The sequence below is a fragment of the Vicugna pacos genome, chromosome 34 (assembly GCF_048564905.1).
Source record: "Vicugna pacos chromosome 34, VicPac4, whole genome shotgun sequence".
NCBI classification, from domain to species: domain Eukaryota; kingdom Metazoa; phylum Chordata; class Mammalia; order Artiodactyla; family Camelidae; genus Vicugna; species Vicugna pacos.
Genome location: NC_133020.1, coordinates 18,949,453 through 18,957,928, shown reverse-complemented (window position 1 = coordinate 18,957,928; position 8,476 = coordinate 18,949,453).

Sequence of the window (8,476 nt, the reverse complement as noted above, 5' to 3'; positions counted from 1 at the left end):
ATTTTTGAAGACTATTTATAACACTGAAAAATTCTAACATGCTGGTAGTAAAGTCTACTGGTCTCCAGAGGAAAGATATGTTCCAGGTGTCCAGAAACCCTTTAACCAGCCACGGCCCTTTTGCAGAGAGAACCCGCTGATCACGGCCAAAACCCTTCCCGCCCACTGCTGCAGACCAAGCTGTGCTGGAGGAAGAGGATACGGCCGAAAGGACACGCCAACAAAAACGTGCAGAAGAGACACTGTGTTACCCTAATAACGTAAACTCGGAGGCCCGCGGAGCTCAGAGACTCTCGGAATGCAGGCTGACTTTGGCTACTTGTTCAAGTAGACTCTTATTTTGAGGCTCTGTAAGACCCCATTTTGTGCGGCGGCCTTAGTGACAGTGACGTTTGAGCTGAGGACTGTGTCGGGGGTTCCTCCATTACCCAAAGCTGTTAAAAACAATCTCATGGCCTCTTAGGGAGATTTCCGTTTGACTCAAATTGAGGCTCAGCCATTGATTTCCAAAGACTTAGGTCACTAGATGCGTTGGGCTGGAATGGAACTCCGAGGGCATCTTGCCCGTTCCCATTCTTTCTGGAGGAGAACGCCGGCTTTATGAGAGATTAAGAGGGAATCACAGAATCATGGAAAACCTTAAATACCATCTGTGAAGGCGCGTCCACCAAATGTTTGTATTTCCTGGTTTCACGGTGCTCGCTTCCAGGAAAGTCTTCCATCTACCTTGCCTGCATCCCATTGTTGTAATTTAAGCCAATGCCTTAGATTTGCAAGCACATTTAATAAGCTTTACATAAGCACTTTGCGAACATTTAGTCCGGGCACCAGGAGAGAGCTGTGGTGTGACACGGCCTGTTTGCTGCGGCTCTAAATGACGGCTGAAGGCCGCGGCAGCTTTGGTTCTGTCTGCAGTCCCTGTCAGACCTTAAAGTAGGAGGTGAATGCATGTCTACTTGCCTTTCTCCCTTCGCTTCTTCTTTCCTCTCTCCTCTCCCACTGACACCCGTTAACCACATGGATATTACAAAGCCGCATTCAAAACGTCTTCCCTCCTCCGTTGAGAGATATATTCTCCACTGATTCCTCTGTCCATAGATACCTTCTCTATAGAACTGACTTCCAGGAGCAATAACCTTTCTGAAGGGACATGTAAGAAGTTATTTATCCCATTTTGTAGGCAGTAGTGAGAAAAGGGCGATTAATTCCAATTCCGATGGCACGTTAGGTTATTTGAACCAATGCTTCCATTGAATACAATTAAAAATTTGGCCACAATATTAAGTAAAAGTGTCCTTGCGGGCTAAGGTTGCTGACAAGGCAGTAATTAACACCAGGGAAGAAACTGAAGGAAAAGTGGGGAACAGAGGGATCAACAGAGCTCCCAAAGTTTCTTTGGGAGTGTTCTTGATCCCAGCAAATCTGGGCTTCAGTTCCGGCAGACATGAAGGGTGAAGGGGAAGGAAGTCAGGAACCTAGTCCCAGTTCAGGTGTGAAACACAGTAGGAAAGCTTTCCTCCGTGAAGTGAGGACCCAGAGGGGCACAGCAGCAGTGCAAGAGAAACGAGAAGTAAGCCTGGCCACAGGTCCAAGCCCCAGGGGAAGATTCACAGATGCTGAAGGGGAAGAGGACCAAAGGGACAAGAACAGTCGTTTGCAGGAGATTGCAGGTTTGAGATCCTTTATATTAAAATACAATGAGTTCTCCCACCCCACATGCATTAGGGTGGCTACTATAAAAGCAAAACAAGCCGCAACCAAACAGAAGTAAGCGCTGGCGAGAACGTGGAGAGATTAAAACCCTCGTGCATTGTCTGTGGGAATGTAATATGATGCAGTCACGATGGCAAATAGTAGGTGTTTAATTAAAAAATCGAAAATTGAGTTACCTTAGGATCCAGTAATTCCACTTCTGGGTATATCCCCCCAAAGAATGGAAAGCAGGATGTTGAAGAGATATTTGAATGCCCATGTTCATAGCAGCATTATTTACAGTAACCAAAAAGTGAAAGCAATCCAAGGGTTCATCACAGATGAATAGATTAACAAAATGTGGTTTACGCCTAATGGAGTTTTATGCAGCCTTTAAAAGGAAGGAGATGCTGGCACCTGCTGCAACATGGATGAACCCTGAGGACATGATGCTAAGTGAAGTAAGCCAGACACCAAAAGGCAAATAGTGTATGACTCCACTCGTATGAATTACCAAGAGGAGTCAGATTCATAGAGACAGAAGTAAAGTGGCCGCCAGGGGCTGGGTAGAGGGAACAGTGAGGAGTTACTGGTTAATGGGGACGGAGCTTCAGCTCTGTGATGGAAGAGTTCTGGAGACAGATGCTGGTAATGGTTGTATACCAACGTGAGTGTGCTCAATGCCACTGAGCCACACACTTAAAAACAATTAAATGGTAAATTTTGTTATCTGTATTTCATCAGAAATTTAAAAATTTAAAGTTTGGACGATAGCCAGGGCTGGAGTGTATTTGGAACCCCACCCTTAGACTCCACTCGTGGGAGTGTAAATTGATGCAGTAACTTTGGGGAAATAATTTGGCGTCATCTTGTTAAACCCAAGAGCTGATGCCCTCCTCCCTCCCTAGCTAGACCTTAAAGGTCCTCGCGTACAGCGCACACTAGGGCTTCCAGCGCTGTTTATAAGGGCACCACAAACAGAAGGGAAATAACTACCTGTGCGTAAACGGTGGAATGGCTGCATGCATCGTTATATATTCATGAAATGAAATACTGCACAGCAGTGAAACATGATTGAATTCCAGGAACATAATGTCGACTAAAAAAAGTCAGTGACAAAACAACACATATTCTGTAAGGAGATCCTATTATGCAAAGTCAGAAGCCCATATAATTATATAATACGCTGTGCAAGAATAGAAAGCGAACGCAGTACAGCTATGCTGAAGAGCAAGGGACTGAAACAGAAAACTCAAAGTTGGGAAGAGCCTTTACCTCTGGGCAGGCGGTAGGGGGCAGGGGGCAGGGGCCGAGAATAAGGTGAGACAGAGGCCCTGGGCTTTCAAAGGAAGTGTTATAATTTATTCATTAAATGTAACGGTGGCTACGTGATTGTTTACTAAATGTTTTTACTCCTTACCTTTGATAAATATTAATTAGTCTCTTTTCAGTATTTAATAAGGACAGGTTTTTCAACACCAGCCCACAGGTGTGTCAGAAGATACATTAGGAGGGCATCAACTCCAGCCCGAGTGGATGTCTGCATCACCCACTTCTATGCGCATGTACGTGTAAACACAGAGACACAGTCTTCCCTTCTCAAAGAGGACTTACAGATCCTTCCCAAAGGATCTATTTAAGAGGGAACTTGAAAGTACAAAGGGGAGCAGGTGATGATCCGTGGTGAAGTGTCCTGAGAAGGTGCGGGGACAGGGGACCCAAAGCCCAGGGAAGGGAAGGCTCAGGTGTGGCTGGATGCACCTGCTTGCTGGGTGTCGGTAGAACATGGGAGTTTCCCCATGTTCTTCTCTGTGAAGTGAAAGGCGAGGGTGTCCTTGGAGAGTGAAGGGTAGGACAGGAGGTCATGTCAGGAATGATTAAAAATGTGGAAGCAAGAAAAGGGTAATTGGGGAAGAGCATGGGAGGCAGAGCCGGGAAAGGATAGAGGGCTTTGTACAGCGGAGCACTCTCAGGCCCCCACCCCTGCCAGCTTTGCTGAGATGTAATTGACATATAACACTGTGTACGTTTAAGATGTATAACATAATTTGATATATGTATGTATTGAGAAATAATGACCACAGTAAGGTTAGCTACCACACCCATCACCTCACAGTTCCTGGCCTGGTGAGAACTTTTAGGGTTTGTTCTCTTAGCAACTTCAAGTGTACAATACAGTATTGTTAACGAGAGTCACCGTGTTGTACAGTACATCCCCGGAACTTACTCATCTTACAACTGGAAGTGTGTGCCCTTCACCAACATCTCCCTGTTCGACCCTTGCCCCCCGCCCCCCACCTCCTGGTAACCATTTCTCTACTCTCTGTCTCTGTTCCTATGAGTTTTTATTTTTCAGATTCCACGTATAAGTAAGGTCATATGGTTATTAGTCTTTGCCTGACTTATTTCACTTAACATAATGTTCTCAAGGTTTATCTATGCTGTTGCAAATGGCAGGATTTTATTTTTTTAATGGCTGAATAATATTCTATTATATATGTATAATTTCATATTTTCTTTATCCATTCATCCACTGATGGACACTTAGATTGCCTCTATGTCTTGGCTATTGTGAATAATGTTGCAATAAACATGGGAGTACATATATCTCTTCAAGACAGTGATTTCATTTTCTTTGGATATATACCCAGAAGTGGGATGGCTGGATCATGGTAGTTCTATTCTTAATTTTTTTTTGAGGAACCTCCATACTGTTTCCCATAGTTGCTGCACCAATTTGCATTCTCACCAGTGTGGGGTGATATTGTGATTCTGATTTGCATCCCCCTGATGATTAGTGATGTTGAGCACCTTTTCATGACAATGTTGACCATTTGTAAGTCTTCTTTGCAAAAATGTCTTTTCAGGTCCTTTGCCCAATTTTAAATTGGATTATTTATCTACTTTTTGCTGGTGAATTGTATGAGTTCCTTGCATATATTATTTGTTTGTTTCTGTTTTTGATTGAAGTATACTTTGTTTACGATGTTGTTATATATTTTAAATATTAACCCCTTATTAGATATATGATTTGCAAATGTCTTCTCCCATTCTATAGGTTGCCTTTTAATTTTCTTGATTGTTTCCTTCACTGTGCAGAAGCTTTTTAGTTTGATGTAGTTAGTTCCACGTGTTTTTGTGTTTTTTTTTTTTTTCGCTTTTGTTTCTTGTGCTTTTGGTGCCACGTCCAAAATAAATCATCACTAAGATTGATGTCAAGGAGATTTTCCCTATGTTTTCTTCTAGGAGGTTTATGATTATGTTTATACCTTCAGTGCATTTCACTTGAATTTTTTAAGCGGTGTAAGATAGTACTCCAGCTTCATTCCTCTGCATGTGGTGACCCAGTTTTCCCAGCACCATTTATTACAGAGACTATCTTTTCCCCACCGCACGCTCTTGGCTCCCTTGTCAAATACTAGTTGACTGTATGTGTGCGGGTTTATTTCCGGGCTCTTCATTCTGTTGCGTTGGTCTCTGTTTCTGTGCCGGTGCAATCCTCTTTGGGTAACTACAGCTTTGTAACGTAGTTTGAAATCACAAAGTGCGATGCCTCCAGTTTGTGCTTCTTTCTCCAGATTGCTTTGGCTATTTTGGATCTTTTATGGTTCCATACAAATTTTAGGATTTTTTTCCTCTTTCTGCAAAACAACACCATTGGAACTTGATAGGGTTTGCCATGAATCTGGAGACGGCTTTGGGCAGGGTGAACATTTTAGGAATATAAATTATTCCAATCTATGAAGACACTACATCTTTCCATGTATTTCTGTCTTCTTCGGTTTCTTTCATCAACGTCTTGGAGTTTTCAGTGTGCAGATCTCTCACCGCTTTGGCTAAATGTCTTCCTCAGTATTTTATTGTTTCTGATGGCATCGTGCAAGGGCTATTGTCTTTATTCCCTTTCAGGTAGTTTGCTGTTAGTGTATTGCAATGCAGCTGATTTTTGTATGTTGATTTTGTATCCTGCAACTGTACTGGATTCATTCATTAGTTCTCACAGGGTTTTTTGTTTTTGTTTTTTTTTTTTTTTTGGTAAAATCTTTAGGGCTTCTATATATAAGATCATGTCACCTGCAGAGACCATTTCACTTCTTCCTTTCTGATTTGGACCCCTTTTATTTCTTTTTCTTGCCTAATTGCTCTGGCTAGGACTTCTAGGATTATGTTGAGTGGAAGTGGGGAGAGTGGATGCAGGTGGTCAGTCTTAACTTTCTGCTAGTCCCTGGTCTCTGAGACATTTCTGACATCTGAGATCTGAAAGCGCCATGGGTCAAAGTGCACAGTGAGGGCTGGAGACTGACCTCTAAGGATGCTGTCATTGGCCAGAGGGAGAGTGTTGGCGAGGGCACCTTTGAGAACTGGGTCAATCAAATGGGTCATTTCTCTGAGTTGAATGAGTAGCTGAATGCTGCTCTAAGGGTCAGGCAGGATGGAGGCTTAACAGCTCAGAAAGAACTAACACATATGACTCAATTAGTTAATGACTGAAATAGAGTTACATAATCTATCAGACTGCCAGAAGATTTCTTCCTTAGAACAATAGATAAGGCTGCTCCCAACAGTGCTGAGAAGATGCTAAGATTTTGGAGAAATGCTGAATTACGTGAACATCACAGTGTGTTCAGTTCTTTGCAAAATTATTGAGTCCAATACATAAGGTTCTTTGCAGTGACTTTGAAAATGAGATTCAATTGTCCAAGCAAAAGTATTTAATTCTGTTATGCTGCAGTCTATAAAATATTTACACTGCTATCCTACATACACACATCGCTGACATCCAGCTGCATCTCTCTCTGATGCACTTTAAATAAGAGATTTGGACTGCTGACAATGCCATCCACGCCAATTGTTAGAGGAAAGAATCACAGAATCATTGCAGCTTACAAAGCCCCCAGGACATCAAACAGTCAGTCCTTTTGTCTTCTGGAATGAGAGAATCCAAACTGGACCGAAGAAAGAGGCGTGTCTCCTAGACCTGAAAAATCCAGGAAGAGGGGAATGACCAATCTTTCTTAATTTTCACATGCTTCCCTCAAAAATCAGAAAGTTCCAAATAACCCATTCTCCTCCTACTGTAGTTAGTGTGCTTCTCAGAATGTGGTATTTAAAGAGAAAATTCCCGAAGTCCGTGACAACGGACGCTGAGCTGCCAATGTCTGAAAGTGAGGTAGCAGCAATTTCAGGCAGTCCGATGTGAGGAGGAGGCCAGCGGACTGGGAGGTGGCGCCCAGCGTTTGCCGCCTTGGTCCACCGCTGCCCGCTTGCCCACTCGGACACGGAGGAGTCAAGACCCTATCAGTTCTTCCTGTTCAGTGCCTTCAGCACATTAGGGTAATAAATGCTTGCTCCCTTGACTTGAGGATTAAAAACTTCAGCATAAGGAAGAGCTTTGAAAAGTACAGAGTATGGTCCAAAAATGAAGATCTAAAACAATTCATTACCATGTGTTGGATGATAACGACCGTGATGAACCCACTTTCCTTCACTACGTCACTGAAAATTGGCCACAAATTGGCTCTCACGTTTCCTTCTGAGACAGATGCACCCCGATGTTCATAGCACTATTTACAATAGTCCAGACATAGAAGCAACCTAAATGTCCATCAACAAATGAATGGATAAAGAAAAAGTGGTGTGTATACACACATACACACACACATGATGGAATTCTACTCAGCCATAAAAAAGTGAAATAATGCCATTTACAGCAACATGGATGGCCCTAGAGATGATCATACTAAGTGAAGTAGGCCAGAAAGAGAAAAAAATAACAAAAATATCACTTATATGTGCAATGTAAAAAAATGATACGAAAGAATTTATTTACAAAACAGAGAATCACAAACATGGAAAACAAACTATGGTGACCAAAAAGGAAAGGGGGGAGGGATAAATTAGGAGTTGTGGATTAACAGACATACATTATTGTATATAAAATGGATAAACAACAAGGATCTACTATATAGCACAGTTTCTTGTAGTAACATGTAATGGGAAAGAATCTGAAAAAAATATATATGTATGTCTACGTACAACTGAATCACTTTGCTGTACATCTGAAACTAACATTGTAAATCAACTACACTTCAATAAAAAACAAAATTTAAAAAAAAGCAACCCCAAAGTGTAAAATAAATTGTGAAGGAAAATGAAGGCAGGACACACGTGCATGCACGCGCACACACACACACGCACAGGCTCTAAGTTTGTCTAAAGACAGTGAGGTAAATGGATCAGATTTACGAATTACAGTAACTGTGAGATGAAAACAGTCCGTGTTTAAGAGAAGCAGAGCTTGCTCTGAGCCTGAGATCACGGCACCTCCCAGGGACCCTCAGAAAAGACACTGTGTCCCTTGATGGATGGCATCCTTCACGACTACTTTTTTAAATTGAAGTACAGTCATTACAATGTGTCAGTTTCTGGTGTCCAGCACAACGTCCCTGTCAGGCATATACATACATATATTCGTTTCCATATTTTTTCATGAAAGGTTATTACAGGATATTGAATAGAGTTCCCTGTGCTGTACAGAAGACTTTTTTTAAAATCTATTTTTATATATAAGGGTTAACATTTGCAAATCTCAGACTCCCAAATTCACCCCTTCCCACCTTTCACCCTGTAACCATAAGATTGTTTACTCCCTTCACAAAATTTTTTTTTTTAATTTTAAACATTTTTTATTGAGTTATAGTCATTTTACAATGTTGTGGTCACAAAGTTTTGATACCAGTGATCACTATGAATTGATAGGACCTTTCCTGATGATGTTCCTCAT